The sequence below is a fragment of the Thamnophis elegans genome, chromosome 9 (genome assembly GCF_009769535.1).
Source record: "Thamnophis elegans isolate rThaEle1 chromosome 9, rThaEle1.pri, whole genome shotgun sequence".
In the NCBI taxonomy this organism is placed as follows: domain Eukaryota; kingdom Metazoa; phylum Chordata; class Lepidosauria; order Squamata; family Colubridae; genus Thamnophis; species Thamnophis elegans.
In genome coordinates this window covers 66,221,803-66,239,061 of record NC_045549.1, presented here as the reverse complement: position 1 = coordinate 66,239,061, position 17,259 = coordinate 66,221,803, and the positions used below count along the sequence as shown (strand labels likewise).

The following is a 17,259-nucleotide window of genomic DNA, read 5'->3' as shown; positions in this document are numbered from 1 at the left end:
ATGGCAGCGCCCTCTTGTGCCCAGGATTTTGTATCCCTGAATTCCTTTCTCACCATATTTCTCCCCAAAATCTGTACCAATTTTAAATCAGCTAAATCGGTATCCTCTCTCTCTACTCCAGGAACTCTGGTTTATAGGAGGGTTCATATTTTGGGGGGAGTTCTGAGTCAAGCCTCGGTGGCACTTCTATGCAATGGATGAGGTTGTTGCCATTTGCCTTTGTTGTCAGCTACCCCAAGTCATCCTTGGAAAGGAGAAGCTATGCCAGTCTTTTAAATAAAGCAATTAAACCAGTCACTACCTCTGAAGGAATCCAAGATCTTTTATCTTTCCTGCAAAAAGTTACTTCTGGGAAAGTCTGGTTATTGAGGTCAAAATTGTTCTAACAAGTCCCAAACAGACATGGTTTTGGAATTGGAGACCATTAGGCAATGTCAGGTTTATAGGCTGGGCTGGGAAATCCACAGTATACCCTGGAAGATTTTATAATTCATTTCAAAAGTCAGCTGTAGTTCTCTTTTCTTTTCCCTTTAGATTTCAAACAAAGCTGATACCAAACTGAAACAGGTTGTATCAGTACAATGCACATGCATTATTATTATATTATTATATTATATTATATTATTATATTATATTATATTATTATATATACCTATTTGCAATAAACCTATGGCAAAATGATCAGGTGGAGTGGCTTCCGCAACCAGGGAAGAACTATAAAAATGAATGAGCTTTCATCAGGAGAGCAAAAAGGGAATCAGAGCTGGTAAAAAATAATAATAATGAGCACAGAAAACTAAGGGACGCCACCCACTAGGAAATCTTTCTCTTAAACACAAGGGGTTGGGGGCTCAGATCAGGCACAAACCAATAGATCAGATGAATAGATTCTGGAAGACCCCTTGTGAATCCAAAACAAGGATGGGTAGAGCGCCAGATTGATGTAGTGGTTAAGGTGCTGACCTAGAAACCAGGAAACTGAGTTCTGAGAGCCAACTGAGTGACTCCAGGAAACTGTGAGTTCTAGTCTCACCTTACGCAAGAATGGAATGGAATAGAAAAGAGGAATGAAGAATAGAATAGAATGGAATGGAGGGTGGAATGGAATAGAAAAGAGGAATGAAGCATAGAAAATAAAGGAATGGAATGGAAAAAAGGAATGAAGGATGGAATGGAATAGAAAAGAGGAATGAAGCATAGAATAGAAAGGAATGGAATGGAAAAGAGGAATGGAGAATAGAATGAAAAATGGAATGTAATAGAAAGGAATGAAATAGAATGGAAAAGAGGAATGAAGGATGGAATGTAATAGAAAAGAGGAATGAATAGAATGGAATGGAATGGAGGATGTAAAGGAATGGAAAAGAATGAAGGATGGAATGTAATAGAAAAGAGGAATGAATAGAATGGAATGGAATGGAGGATGTAATGGAATGGAAAAGAGGAATGTAGCATAGAATAGAAAGGAATGGAATGAAAAAGAGGAATGGAGAATAGAATGAAGAATGGAATGGAATGGAAAAGAAGAATGAAGAATAGAATAGAATAGAATAGAATAGAATGCAGTGGAGTGGAGTGGAGTGGATTGGAGTGGAGTATGGAATAGAATGGAATGGAAAAGAAGAATGAAGGATGGAATGGAATAGAAAATAGGAATGAAGAATAGACTAGAATGAAATAGAATGGAATGGAATGGAGGATGGAATGGAATAGAAAAGAGAAATGTAGCATAGAATAGAAAGGAATGGAATGGAAAAGAGGAATGGAGAATAGAATGAAGAATGGAATGCAAAAGAAAAATGATGGAATGGAATAGGAAAAAAGAATGAAGAATAGAATACAATGGAATGGAGTGGAGTGGAATGGAAAAGAAGAATGAAGAATGGAATGGAATGGAAAAGAGGAATGAAGTATGGTATTGAAAGGAATGGAATGGAAAATAGGTTCTTCCTGACTCTTTAATTGTTCATATGCATCTTTTGTATTAAAACTTTCAAACAAGATAACTATAAAATGATATAAAGCAAGGGAAGGAGGGGGAAGCAAAAAACAAATGCAAGAAAAAGGAGCAGTTGAAGAAAAATAGAAAAGGGGAAAAAGGTGAAGGGGGGCAGCCATCCTCCTAGAAAGCACTTTCCCAACTGAAGGGGATTGGGGTGGGTGGTAGCTATTCAGGGTTACTCCTCCTGTCCCCCAAGGCAAGTTCTAGTGAGTACTGAGGGGGAGGAGTAGGAGTGGGTAGGGTTTAAGCCTAAGGTTCTGGTTTGTGAAGTGTCACCAGGGCTGAAGGGCTGTCATAGGGAAGAAAACATTGCATGCACAGTGGAGCTGAGCTGGGGCGCCGACTCACGTTGCCATCACAGCCCTAGGAAGATACATCTGATGGAACCCAGAAGAAGGGCCTTCTCCATGATGGCTCCCTCTCTCTGGAACATCATTCCCCCAGAGATTAGAATGGCTCTAATACCCTTCACAAGTGGTTCTAACAAGCTGTCTTTGAGAAGCCACTCCTTGACCGTGATGTACCTTGTCACAGAAGCACTAAATATAAAATATACAACTCCTGATTTGATTTCATATAAAACAAGAACGATGGAAGCGTCATGGCGAGACGCCATGGCTGGAAAAAAACGGGCTCTGTCAAGCTCCATGGAAATCCAGCTGGACAAACCGCTGTCTGGAGGTCTTTGGACTGAAACCTGTCCTGGAGGGATGGAGGAGTAGAAGGGACATCTTGGACGACCAAGAGGAACCGGCAGTTCCTTAGTAGGTCAGAGAAAAGCCCTTCAAACGCAGTGGGGGCGGCAGATGCATCCAGATGATGGAGCAGGGAGGCTGCTAGACAAAATTATAGTTATAGCAGGTGATCCTGGGATCCATATAGCCCAGCTTCACAAACAGTGCCATACATCTCCCTGACCATGGAATCCACTACAATCTCCTGGATGACAGTAGCCAAACCCCCATCCCTCTCCCAAATTCTGGAGTGATACCAGATGCAAAACTCAGATGGGCTTTGCTTTCCTTTTCCCTTTCCATTCCTTTCTCTTTCCCCTTACTTTCCTTTTGCTTTTCCTTTCTTTTCTCCTTTCCGTTCCATTCCTTCCCTTCCTTTCTGCTCATGAGTGCAGCACTAAATCAATCTCTTAGATTGTTGGAATGAAGCTGAATATGATAACATTAAAGAATAAAAATGAGATGGTGAAGCTGTAATCCGCATCGGCAAGGAGGCTTAAACATAACATTTGTACCAAGTCGATTAAGAGCCGAGGTGGTACAGTGGTTAGGGTGCAGTACTGCAGGCCACTTCAGCTGACTGCTATCTGCAGTTCAGCGGTTCAAATCTCACCGGCTCAAGGTTGACTCAGCCTTCCATCCTTCCGAGGTGGGTGAAATGAGGACTCAGATTGTGGGGGCGATATGCTGACTCTGTAAACCGCTTAGAGAGGGCTGAAAGCCCTATGAAGCGGTATATAAGTCTAACTGCTATTGCTATTTTATAAGTACGCTTACATTGGTTCTGTATCCCTAATATCCCTTTTGCTCCAAGCCTCACTACATCAGTTCTCCATTTTGTCACATTGAACAATGTTTGCACTGTCATAACCTCAAGGATTTCAACTTTCTTGAGGCACGAATGTATGAAAAAGCAGAGAGTCGTGGAATTAGCCACTCTCTGGTATTCCTGCATCCATCAGGAGGTTTGAAAGATCCATATTTACATTCAGTCCGATTCAAATCTTCTTCAGGTCTAAGATCTGAAACTTGACTCTAGGCTTGGCGTCTGCATCAAAAACGGGCCCAGCATATACAATCTCACGTCTTACATCAATGTCAACATCGTTCCATTTAATGCTTAAACATTTATTATTATTATTATTATTGGAAGAAAATCTCCTGAATTACCTGCAGGGACTAGAGATGTGTTGCTCTCCAGACTCCCAGTTCTGTGCCGGCTCCAGGAAGGCAAAAAAAAAAAACCCCTCAAAACGCAATAAAAGAGATTCTGCTTTTTCTTTTATTAGTTCTTTTCTTTTAAGAACTGCAACGAAGTCCCAAAGGGCGGCACACAGCTGTTGGGAGAGGGGGGGGAAAAGTGGGGGAGAAAAAAATTGGGGAGAAAGCTAAAAAGCCTCTTCTACCAAAATCCTCCTTGAAATGGAGGACATGACACGAAACTGTGGCTGGTTAAATATTTTTTCCACTTTTGCTTTGCAAACTTGTCAGAAGAAGACAAATGAAAGATGGGGTGACATTTTTTGTACAGCAATGCACAATCAGTGTTTGGATATAAACATTCACCAATTACAGGGAAACTGACGTGAAGAGGAGCAAAGTATAAAAAGTAATTTTACACTTCACCGATTTTTCCAGGAAGCCACCAGTTTCTTCGCGTGGGAAAGTGGGGTCTCAGCACCCACAGTTTCCGTCTGAATAACTGGGGTCCTTTTTGCACCGCTGGGCTTGGTGGCTTTCTTGCAGACCTTCCATGACATGAAGCCATGACATCTCAAGAACCAAGCTTCCAAGAGGGTGGACAGGCAGCAATGGCTGTAACAAACTCTTCCATAGGTAAACAGTTTTTTTTCTTTTAATTCTTAATTCACTTTTGACCCATTTCTAATCCCTATCTGACTTTTTAAACAAGCACATACAGTGAGGCTAACTATTGGTTTTTAGCTACATTTTACAAGCCAAGAGGCCCAAGGGGAAAGTAGAGAAAGAGGCCTGAGGGGAAAACAGAGAAAGAGGCTTGAGGGGAAAGTAGAGAAAGAGGCTTGAGGGGAAAATAGAGAAAGAGGCCTGAGGGGAAAGAAGAGAAAGAGGCCTGAGGGGAAAACAAGAGAAAGAGGCTTGAAGGGAAAATAGAGAAAGAGGCCTAAGGAACGCAAAGAAAAAGGCCTGAGGGGAAAGAAGAGAAAGAGGCCTGAGAGGAAAAGAGAAAGAGGCTTGAGGGGAAAATAGAGAAAGAGGCCTAAGGAACGCAGAGAAAGAGGCCTGAGGGGAAAGTAGAGAAAGAGGCCTGAGGGGAAAGTAGAGAAAGAGGCCCAAGAGGAAAACAGAAAAAGGCCTGAGGGGAAAGTAGAGAAAAAGGCCTGAGGAGAAAGCAGAGAAAAAGGCCTGAGGGGAAAGTAGAGAAAAAGGCCTGAGGGGAAAGCAGAGAAAGAGGCCTGAGAGGAAAAGAGAAAGAGGCTTGAGGGGAAAATAGAGAAAGAGGCCTAAGGAACGCAGAGAAAGAGGCCTGAGGGGAAAGTAGAGAAAGAGGCCTGAGGGGAAAGTAGAGAAAAAGGCCTGAGGAGAAAGCAGAGAAAGAGGCCTGAGGGGAAAGCAGAGAAAGAGGCCTGAGAGGAAAAGAGAAAGAGGCTTGAGGGGAAAATAGAGAAAGAGGCCTAAGGAACGCAGAGAAAGAGGCCTGAGGGGAAAGTAGAAAAAGAGGCCTGAGGGGAAAGAAGAGAAAGAGGCCCAAGAGGAAAACAGAAAAAGGCCTGAGGAAAGCAGAGAAAGAGGCCTGAGGGGAAAGTAGAAAAAGGCCATCAGAAAACAGCCCAACCAAAGGACCTCCAAGACCATCATCCCCATCGACACTCAGAGAAGCCCTTACAATATAAACTGAGAGTATAAACCTTTCTGCCTTCCAGCACTGATGACGTTTGGGTAATGAAACGTCTGCAGGAAAACAAGCAACCTCAGAGAGCACCAAGGACCCCTCATGTCCACCCTCAGCTATAAATATTCTCCTTTTTTGGTGCTCTTCTTAACTGATTTCTCTGTCTGAAGGATTAGCATTCATTCAGCCACCCAGTGGTTTACACGACTCTCCAAAGCAGATTTTAATTTTTCTCTCCTTTTGCCCTTATAACTTTGACGTAGCCTCCCAAGTGTAGTTATAATAGACGAACAATAGGCCAAAAATACACCTCTCTCAATATAGATTTAGATTAGTGGGATTGAGATTGACTTCACTGTGCCCAGCGTTCAGCTTCAAATTATCGGGGAGGAGAGGGCACGCAATAGAAAGATGATAGATGACAGATTGAGAGAGAGAGAGAGAGAGAGGTAAATAAATAAATGTTTTTATTTAGCAGCTCTTAATTCAATATTTACTCATTGGTTTATCATTGTCTCACTTCCCTCTCCATTTTGAAGTGTGGCTTGTGGCTGGTACAGATACCCAGAGAAAAAAAGATACAAATGTGATGCAAACCCAGAGATCTGAAAGGAATTAAAATAGCAGGATTTGAAAATAAAATTCAGAATGCTTCAAGGCCAGTGCACAACAGCATAAAGAAGTATTGGTTCCCATTGAAAGAAAAAGATACATTTGTATCTTTTTTTCTCTGGGTATCTGTACCAGCCACAAGCCACACTTCAAAATGGAGAGGGAAGTGAGACAATGATAAACCAATAAGTAAATATTGCTTACTGGGCCTTTTTTTGCTCTGTTGATCTTCTCACTTACTACTGTTAGGTATGAGACATTCAGGAATTTTAAAAAGGAATGGTTTCCATAATGTACATCTCTGTTTAACAAATCTGGGAGCTTAGGTCAGTCTTATAATACTGTAGAGGACTCAGAGAAATCCCATTTCCCCCCCAAACAAACTTTTTTTTTTAATGGATTACAAAAGGAGCCAAATCTCACAATATTAAATCTCCCAAGTTCTCCTATGATATTTGGAGAAAGTTTAATTCCTTTTAAAAATCACCTATTAACGATGTTGTGCTTACAGAACTATATGAACCTTACAGTGCAAGTCACATCTAGAAATATATTGCTGTTTCCCCAAGAAGCATGTTTAATTCTACCATGTTAGAGTATTTATATTATTAATTAAATCGTTAATATTTCTGTCATTAAAAGGGGAACCACCAAACACATTTAAGTGGAGTTCTGCATTGAAGGGGACGTCACCAGGAAACGTAATGAAATTTGGAAAGAGAAAGAAAGAAACAGAAACCAATTCCAAATAGGAAACTATTAACCTAATATACCCTGAGGAAGTTGGGATTTCTATTTATTGCCTATATTTTCCAGGGTTACTAGAGTTTTGTTAGTCGCTCCAGTGCGATTTCATTGTTATAATTCACAGCCACTCATGATGTCAGGGCTAAAGTGCTGGGTGGGCAGTCGGAAGAGCCAGGTCCTGGCCCTGCTTAGTGACAGACGCTGGAGGGCCTTGGTCCAGTCAGTCCTTCCCGGCCCCAACCAGCCATGAGTCACCTCACTGCACTATGCACAGCTCTGCACAAGGCAAAAACTCTGTAACTGTGAGACAAAGGCTAAGCAAAACAGTCCCCATCATCTTGGGCTAGTTCCCACTTTGCTCTAAGCCATCATCTGGTAAAGGGGGGGACAAAAGGTGGCTTCCCAGATCCATTCCTGCATACAGAGGTCACCCCCAAAATCGGAGCCCTCCTATTCCACATCAAAGTCGCGAATCCAATGGTGCCGATTTCCGTGGGTGCCTTCTCTGCCTCTGGCAACACTGGGACAGGCGGAAGGGCAGAGGAGGAGTCCCATCAAGGTGGATGGACTCAGTTGCAACAGTGGTGGGTGCAGCCTTGGACAACCTAAAAGGGTCAGCTTGGGGAGGGATCTTCCTGAGGAAGGGTCATGAAGATCTGAGACCCACTAGATTCAATCAGCACTCTACCAACAGCGCCTTCAACCTCTGGTAGGCTTTGAGCAAAAGGTGGGACGGATCCTGACAAATCTCTCCCTGAGGAGTCATCCCCTCTTTCACTTTTCTTCCACCAAGTTGGCAAAGCAAAAGAGGGGAAACGTTCAACCAGCCACAGTTTGTTGTCACGTCCGAATTGGGAACCAGGATTGTCTGTGGAAGGAAAAGTGCATGTCAAAAAGCACCTTTTATTCATTGATTTCAGCTATTTCTTGCCTGCCTGCTGTTCAGAGGATTTCAGGCTAATGTCCCATTTAAAGCTGAACCTGAGTGAAGACTTTGCTCAGCTTCACTCCCTATTTGCAAATTTAAAACATACATTTTTTTAAAAAAAGTGAACTTTCAAAAATTGAGAAGCAAGTTTCTCTCTGTTTTTCTTTTGTTGTTGCTTTTACCATATATTTTAAACCTATAATAGTTTGCAGAAAGGCCAAGATTCTTCCAAAACAGCTGAGCTGCCTCCACAAGACAATAAACCAGAAGCTAACATTTAAATAATTGCATTAATAGTTTGATGTGCTCCTTAGTCACTGGCAGCACATATAGTTGATCTTGAAAAGGTTCCCAGAACATTTTAAAACTTTAAATCCAATCACTGACTGTCACTGTTTGTGCTCAGTAAGTTAGGAGGAGTTAAGCTGGTTTGAGGGCAACTTTGATCTACTTCATCCATGTCAGAAGTCAGGTTGCCTAGAAAACAGCAGTGGTGGTTCTGCCTCTCTAAGCCCTTTCCTCAGCCAGCAAAGCCACCAGTTGGCTCTAAACGAAGCCAACGAAGAGCCAAGGTGGCGCAGTGGTTAAATGCAGCACTGCAGGCTACTGCTAGATCAGCAGGTCAGCGGTTCAAATCTCACCGGCTCAGGGTTGACTCAGCCTTCCATCCTTCCGAGGTGGGTAAAATGAGGACCCAGATTGTTGGGGGCAATATGCTGACTCTCTGTAAACCGCTTAGAGAGGCCTGAAAGGCCTATGAAGCGGTATATAAGTCTACTGCTATTGCTATTGCTAAAAGCTGACAAACCAGCCGGGGATGATGGTGTTGGTGTGTAGGAGGGAGGGAGGAGGGGGTGTTGGGGTGTAGGAGAGAAGGATGTGTTTCCTATCTGGAAATAATGCAGCCAGAAGTAGCCTAAAAGCAGCTGAAGAAAATAACTCCTTTTCTCCAGTAGGAGGACTCAGAAGGAGAGACATTCTCGGATATATTCTGGCCACCAAGCACAACTAAAGAGGGTTTATCTACATGGAGTTCCTTGAGAAGGACTTCGTTTCAGACACTGATACTGGGGACCAGGAGAGACTTGGCTGCAGGACAGGAATGTTGTGATGTCATCCAGCTGATGATGTCAGCCTGATGTCACGGAACACGGGGGTGGGGGGGGGAGCCCAACTGCCACCTGGTTCTTCGTTTAACTGTTACTTGGGTGTAAGTGGAACAAGTTGCTAATTCGACTTTTCCCTTGCTGAGGCTCTGTTGACAAGGGGGGGGGGGGGACTTTGACTTTTTCTGTATAAAAATGCCAGTGTCTCATAGCTGCTCTGAGTTAGAAGTGGACTAACTGGCTCATACTAAAAAAAATAATAATAATCTGGGGGGAGGGAGGATTGGAGGGTTTCATTTTGAAGACCTCACGGGCTGTCTAAATGTCTACAGCCTTTTCTTACTCTCTCTAGGCAGAAGACTATTCTACCTTTTGTAAGTGCCTCAGTTGCCTTTCCCAGAGTACTGGCTGGCTTAAGGACCTGGGGACGGTTCTTTTAGACTCCCATCTGCCTCTGGGTCCTCTGTTGTTTAGGATTTGCAGAGGGATCCCTACCAGCTTGTAGGAGACCCTTGTTTTTTGCAAACCTTCACCTTTCTTTTCTTTTTCCTTGTTTCTCTGTCACTTCCCTTAGGTTTCCTGTCCTTTGTTTACGATTTCAGCGGAGACTGCTTGATTTGGCAAGGTGAGCTGTTTTTTTATTGAATTGTTGCTTATAATTTATAAAAGAATGACAGATGGATGGATGGATGGATGGATGGATGGATGGATGGATGGATGGCTTTGCCACCCAGAAACCTGCCTTTTAACTCATTTTGGCCCAATAAACCTATTTTATAGCATTATACTTTTGATAGTGTAAGTATCCTGAACCAAATTTTATTGGGGTAGAGATGGCAGCAATTAATTGATGATCTGCCACAACTGATATTTATGATCTAAAACTAGTTTTTTTATTGTGAATCTTGATAATAATCACCTCAACATTTGCCTTGCATAAGAGTACACAGTGTACACCTTCAGAGATATATAGAATGTAATTCCATTGTAAGAGTTTTTGAGTCAGGCTTACTTTGAAATCTATATGTGACCCTACAAATGAATGATTCTTGTTCATTGCGGTCTTTCATTCCTTCTGACAGATAGTCTTCTTCAGGGAGCAGCCTCGTTGGATGGGCTTGTTCAAAGTTTGAGATGTTTGGCCTGTGACGAGTATGAAGAGCAGGTACTAAATCGGTTGAATTAAATTAAATAATGACCTTGTTATTGTTGAAATCCTGATAGAATCCATGAATAGAAAAAGAAGAACTCAACGTCTCACCAAACGACATCTCTGGGTGACTTACATTGTACACAATGTTAATATGATTATTAGTACAGCATTTGTGATATTGTGAGCTTGCCACCGTCCCTTTTGCTGTTCATCTGCCTCTTGTCTTTGTCTTGATCATTCTGCATGTGATGATATTGTCTCCTTCCACTCTTCAGGGCTCAGATCAGGCACCCACATCATTGGCAGATCAGAAGCGCAAGCACTTTTTAAGAGTTCTGCAGAACTGAGCAAAATCCTTAAAAACTGGAGTCTTCTCTTTTATTGGTTCTTTTAAATTCCTGAGGCCAGCAAAGAATGCTCAACAACTTGGAGTCTGGACAGCAACACCAACTATAGTCCCTGCAAGTAATTCAGTTCCCCACCCCACCCCCAACAATAACAATAGCCCTGTTTAAGCATTAAACTGAAGGGTGTTAGCATTGATGTAAGATGTGAGGTTGCTCCCAGTTCAGATCGGATCAGTTTAATCATTAGTGGCAGTGGGAGACTCCACCCACCCACCTGGACGCTTCTGTGCATCGACAACTGGTGAAATTGTATATGCTGAGACTAGGGAAAGGGCAAGGCAGGGCAAGGTAGACATTCTAGAATTTGGGAGAGGGATCATCCCGAAGATTGTGGTGGATTCCAGGGACAGGGATATATAGGGCCCCATTTGTGAAGCTGGGCCATATGGATCCCAGGATCACCGGCTATAACTTTCTTTTGTAGGCTCCCTGCTCCATCATCTGATGCATGGAACTAGAATCGGCCCACTGACCAACTCTACTGTATCATGTATTTGCTTGCAGTGTGGCAGTCGAGGCCCTGAAGAATATCTTGCGAATAGGCAAGACAGACTACCACAATTTGGAGGCCATCAACAAAGAGCACAGCTGGGACATGCTGAGTGATCCTGAGGAGCAGCATAAAGGATTTGCCTCTCTGGGAAGGTAAAGTACAGAATTCTCTTTTAGGCTTTATTCCATTTTAATACTTAGTAGATAGCTATAGATTTTTAAAATTATTTTTCATCTTTCCCCATTTGTATCTGATCTAGTTCTGTTGGTTCTTTGTAAAAACCATACATTTTAGCGTCTTTCTCATACCCTGATTGTATTTGCACATGCGGCCACCATGCTAAATCAATCCCTTGACTTTTCAATTCTTGCTTAGTTTTAAGTTCCCCTTTTTCATTCAAAATGTTTTTATATCTTGTAATTTTTTTCATGTTAACAATGTTTGGATGTATCAGTTCCTCCATTGTGGAAAGCCAGACTGGTATTTTCATATAATGTTTTTCTTTAATTTTTGCCCATACTAACATTTCTAATACAATAGAAAGTATCTAATTATTTTGTTTTTCCCATATCATAGAAAGGCTCGCTTTCCCCAAAGATCAGCTGGAGGAGAGGTGTCATTGCTTGGTCTCGGAGGACTTTCTGGATATGTTTTTGATTACTTTGAAGAGCAGCTGGCTGCTGATAAGGTCCGGGTTGATGTGATGGCCACACTGACGAAAGACTTCTTCCATACAGTCAGCTGCATCCCAAGCCACAGAGGCTTTGCAATCGCCTTGAAGATCCTGGAGACCTGAAACAAATCCAGAAAACAAGTTATTTCTGGGAACGCCCTTGAGAACCAACCCTTATCAGCCACAGAGCTTCTGGAGAAGAAGTCCTCGCTTCAAGCTAACAAACTTTTAAACTCACCAAGGTAAACTTCTTCTTTTTTTTGAAGTGACCACATCTGCTTTCATCTACTGAGCGCAGCCGGCTAGACACATAAAAAGAAAAAAATGATGGAGTTAGCAAGAGACAGCTAAATCGACCACTTGGATTAAAGAAGAAAAACCCACAATTTGTTTCTACTTGGAACTGTCGCTTTGGGACTTTAGAGGATGGTTACAGAAATTGGGTATTTTTAGTCTAGTGACTAGAGGTGATATGATAGCAGTCTTCCAACCAACTAACCAAATAATCAGAATAGAGCTGGAAGGGACCATGGAGGTCTAGCCCCCTGCTCAAGCAGGAGATCCTATACCATTTTAGACAAGTGTCCGGTCTCTTCTTAAAAGCTTCCAGTGATGGAGCACCCATAACTTCTGAAGACAAGCTGTTTCACTGGTTAATTGTTCTTAACTCCAAATCATTTCTCTCCTTGATTAGTTTCCATCCATTGCTTCTTCTCTTGCCTTTTGGTGCTTTGAAAATAAATTGACTCCCTCTTCTTTGTAGCAGACTCTCAGATACTGGAACACTGCTATCATGCCCTCCCTCCCCCTCCACCCTCCTTTTCACTAGACTGGCCATATCCAAATCCTGCAACCGTTCTTCAACTGTTTTGGTCTCCAGGCCTAGTTGCCCTTCTTTGCACTTTTTCCAAAGTCTCAACATCTTTTTTGTAATGTGGGGACCAAAACTGGATGCAGCATTCTAGATGTGGCCTTACTTAAGGCTTCATGAAGCGATAGTAATATGTCACATGATTTTGATTCTATGTCTCTTTTTATGCAACCAAGGATTGTATTAGCTTTTTCGTTTGCATTTGAGGAGCTACCACAAAGAAGAGAAGCATTCTTCGTATGTTTTAGCCTCCCGTCCCCTAATCATCCAGGCTGCTTTTTTCTGCACTCTTTCTAGAATATCAACATCTTTTTTATAGGGTGGTGATCAAAACTGGATGCTGTATTCTAGGAGTGGTCTTACTAAGGCTTTATAGAGAGGTATTAGTACCTCACATGATGTTGATTGTATCCCTCTGTTAATGCAATTTAGGAATGCATAGGCTTTTTTGGCTGCCACCACACACTGCTGGCTCATATTTAACTGGTTGTCACTAAGACTCCAAGATCCCTCTCCCAGTTACTGCTATTAAGAAGTCTGGTTTCACCTGGTCTATAGGGGCATTTTTTGTTTTTCTTGCCTGTGTAAGACTTTACTTTTCTCTACATTGAATTGTAATTTGTTAAATAGGGCCCAGTGTTCAACTCTGTTGAGATCCATCTGGATCTTGAGTCTATTTTCTGGGGTGTTGGCTATTTCTGCCTGCTTAGTATCATCCACAAATTTGGTAAGTTCCCCTTCTGTAGCCACACAGTATCAGAGCAACTTCCAATTTGATGCAGTATTGCTTAATTCTGTCCTTTTTTATTATAATGGTCAGCATGTATGGCATTAGGCCGCCTTTCATCTCATTCCAGAGTTTGTGTTTGTGATTAACAATTAAGAGGGCAGCTGCCTCTTGATGGGATGCGTTCCTGCTCTTCAAGAAATCCATCATCTGAACCAGCATTACAGGAAAGATTTGCTTGCATTTTGTTATCTGGGGAAAACAAGACAACAAACAAGCCAATGAACTATTACAGCTTCCTTTTTTTTTACAAAAGGGCTGCTTTCTGGGTCAAGTTTCTAGTCCTCATATCCTCAATAACAATGTCTTCAATGACATATATTTTAATATATTGTATTGTATTGTATTGTACTGTACTGTACTGTACTATACTATACTATACTATACTATACTATACTATACTATACTATACTATACTATACTATACTATACTATACTATACTACTGTACAATACATTGTATTGTATTTGTTAGATCTTGGGTGAAGAATAGAGTTGAAGCCAGCATATGTAACAGTTTATGTTTATTGAGTGTAGAACAACTATGTACTAGCAAAGGCAAAAGGCTGCAGGCTGGCAGCACTCTTTATAGAGGGCTGTCAGCCGTTAGCCAATAGATTCAAAGTCTTTTCTCATGCCTAGCACGGACCGGAGTAAAACCTTCCAACCGTGCCTGTGCACAACACCCCTCCCCACCTAGCGAAAGCCTACAGTCTCTAGTCCTTACGCTACAGGCATAGTCTTCCTGGTATGCAGGTCTACGACGGGTGCGCACTGACTTGTGGGTTTCTCCCATTCTCGACGAGTCAGCGGAAGCAGCAAGTGCTTGGGAGGAGCCCTCTTGTTTTCTCTTCATTCGCAAGGAATCAGCATGGGAAACGGACAGTTGGTCAAAGACCTCTCCAGGAGTCATTTGGGTGGATCCTTCGTCCAGGATCGACTGCGGCGGCAGTGGGGCCACAGCGGCAGTTGACTCCAGTGTCGTGGGATTCAGCCCTCCAGGTAATGGTGCCTGGCCTCCTTGTTCTCTCCATTCTGTGTTGCTTGGTTGTTGGGCCTTCTTGTCTTGTCAGTGGGGTGGTGGTGGCTCTGAGGCAGCGCCGGAGTTGATCAATGAGGCGGCGCCACACCCTGCCATCCTCTAGTTCCATGTGATAGGAGCATGGTCCGGTCACCTCCACAATACGGGCCAGCCGCCAGATGGGGCAGCCTGCATACCTGGTCACCTCTGGTTAATGTTCAAGCTCGGCTGTGTCCCCACCGAGTCTGTGGGGACCTCTGCTAAGTCGTCTGGATGCAGTCTGTCCAGATTGGTCCATAGGCTGCAGCCCATTAGTAGCTCTTCTGGACTTCTGTTTGTTGTGGGGCTGGATGTGACTTTTTTATTACCATGTATTTGGTTATCCATGTCTGCCAGTCCCCTGGGCCCATTCATGCTAGCGCCTCTTTTGTTGTCCGCACCATTCTCTCCGCCTGTCCGTTGCTGGGTGGGTGGAATGACAATGGTTGTCGCCAATCCAGTGTCCACCTCTATCTGGCATGGGGAACCCTGAATGCTGACAGTGATGTGGATCTTGTTGACTCTCTGGACGCTAGCTTCTTGGTTCACCGTTTCTCTCCAGAATGTCTCTGTGTAAATCGTGAAACAGTTGTCCTCATAACTCCTTTGCTTCAGGTTTGATCTTTTTGGACCTATTTGGTGCAGGGGAAATTGGCACAAAGTTGTGGTAGTGAGTAATACTGCACGGCAAACTCAAGCGAGGTCTCCCTTTTTGTCATATCATTGGAAAACGGTGTTTTTGTATTTACACTTGGCTCGAGGGTGATTCCTGCCACAGCCTATGCAAATCAGTGGCCATATTGTGCCCTTTGTTTATTTTCCTTTAGACGATGGAAGTCCTCCTCCTCCTCATTCGTGGCTTCTGTCTGGTCTACATCTTCGTGATGGACCAATACCGTTTTCCACGAGATTGATGGGCTGTTCGACCTCTGTATCTCCTCCATCGAATGACTGGATGCCTCTGTGGCTAGGGTTTCTGGATGATATAGGAATTCCATGTTCCTGATTCGGGTTGAATGGCGTGAATTGGGGTAGCGCAGCTATCTCTGATGTATCTGTGTGCTCTGGGTCGCGACAGACTTTGATGCTTATTCTTGTGCGGCTGCATGATTTTGAGTCATCTAAGCGGCTTCAGTTTCCATTCTATCCCATCTTCGTCACCAGTGTTAGATTTTGGGTGAAGAATGCAGTCAAAGCTAGCAGATGTAACAGTTTATGTTTATTGAGTATAGAACAGCTACAACTAGCAAAGGCAAAAGGCGAAAGGCTGGCAGCACTCTTTATAGAGGGCTGTCAGCTGTTAGCCAATAGATTCAAAGTATTTTCATGCGCCTAGCATGGACTGGAGTGAAACCTTCCAACTGTGCCTGCGCCTACACAACAATATTGTATTGTTTAGTATACTACAGTATAGTATACTAGAGTACAGTATAATATACACGCACACATTTATGTTATTAAAGACAAGTTAAAATCATAAAGGAAAATAAAGAAAAATAGAAGTGAAAAAAGCAAACAGAAAAAGAAAAGGGAAAGAAAGAGGATAAAGAAATGACTTCTGAACTTACAAATGCATTTATATTTTGCTGCCACCACTCCTCTCTCAAACAACACCATAATTTCCTTTTTCCACAAACTGCGATTTCTAATCCTCAAATCAGCAAGGTTTCTAGTCCTCATGGTGGCATGAAACCTCTGCTGTTCCCGAGAGAACAAACAAATAAATAATACAAACAGTACATATAAACTGGATACAAAAAAGAAAGACAAAAGAAAAAGGGGAAAAAACACATATTACAGTGCACTCCCACCCCCTGGAGACCTTTCCCCCCTTATATTTCTTAGATATATAGTATATTCCATTTGTGCCCTATAACCTCCAAAACAACATATATTCTTGAGTAGGTTTATTCCCTTTGCCTTCCATCAATATTGATTTTATAAAATCCCCCCATATTTCATTATAATTATTTACTCCAATCATCCCTTTTTAAAGTTTAATTTCTGTTGTTAAATGTTAATTTAACATTTGTTGCCATACTCCAAATTTAATTATACCACTAATTTCTTTGAATATCCCAATTTCATCCCCAATATTTAGTCATCACTAATCTAGCTGTCATTAACAAATTTATAATCAATTCTTTTTTTGTTTCATTTATATCCCATTTTTCCATCAGCAATAATAATGCAATCCTCGGTGGCATCTCTTCTCTATAAACACCCCTGATCTTATTTTCTTTTCTATCATCCTATAACTTAACTCTACTGTTTTGTGTCCCATAAATTGAGGAAAGCATGGCTCCAATGACATCCTTCTGGTATTTATAAAATACTGTCATATCCACTTGGTTAAATGTCTGGTGATTCTCAAACAGCCACATCATGGTTTGCCAAAGGTGCCAAAAAGCAAGGATGTCCAGTTTTCTTTGGGGAAAAGCACCTTTGGGACAACCATCATCCGATATTCTCAAAATCACCTATTCCCCATTCAATGTCCATGGTGATGGTCAATCATCCAGGTCCTGGTTGCCCCAAAGATACTTTTTAAAAAGGCAAATGCCTTTGTTTTTCTTTGAAGACATTTCACTTCTCATCCAAGAAGTTTCTTCAGTTTGGACAGAATTGTAGGAAAAAGAAAAGAAAAAGAAGATACAGAGTATTCTTGAACATGGGGGTTGTTTTATAAATGGTTGAACAGTACAGGTAGAAATTAGGAGTGGGAAAAATATTATTGTATAAAAATAAATTGATCCAGACAATACGCTGTTCAGTAAGTGCTTATGCATGTAAAAAAAAAAAAGCTGTTCTGGCG

The 17,259-nt window shown here is 42.2% G+C and overlaps 1 long non-coding RNA gene across 1 annotated transcript; it reads right to left on the bottom strand.

Annotated features, from left to right (window-relative positions):
• Positions 1 to 11,572: 11,572 nt before the first annotated feature.
• On the bottom strand, positions 11,573 to 16,365 carry LOC116513381. The gene is made up of 3 exons (XR_004255976.1): positions 16,013 to 16,365; positions 11,966 to 12,029; positions 11,573 to 11,846 (listed from the first exon to the last, which is right to left on the bottom strand). It is a non-coding gene; the product is annotated as an uncharacterized LOC116513381 (long non-coding RNA).
• Between the last annotated feature and the right edge of the window lie 894 nt (positions 16,366 to 17,259).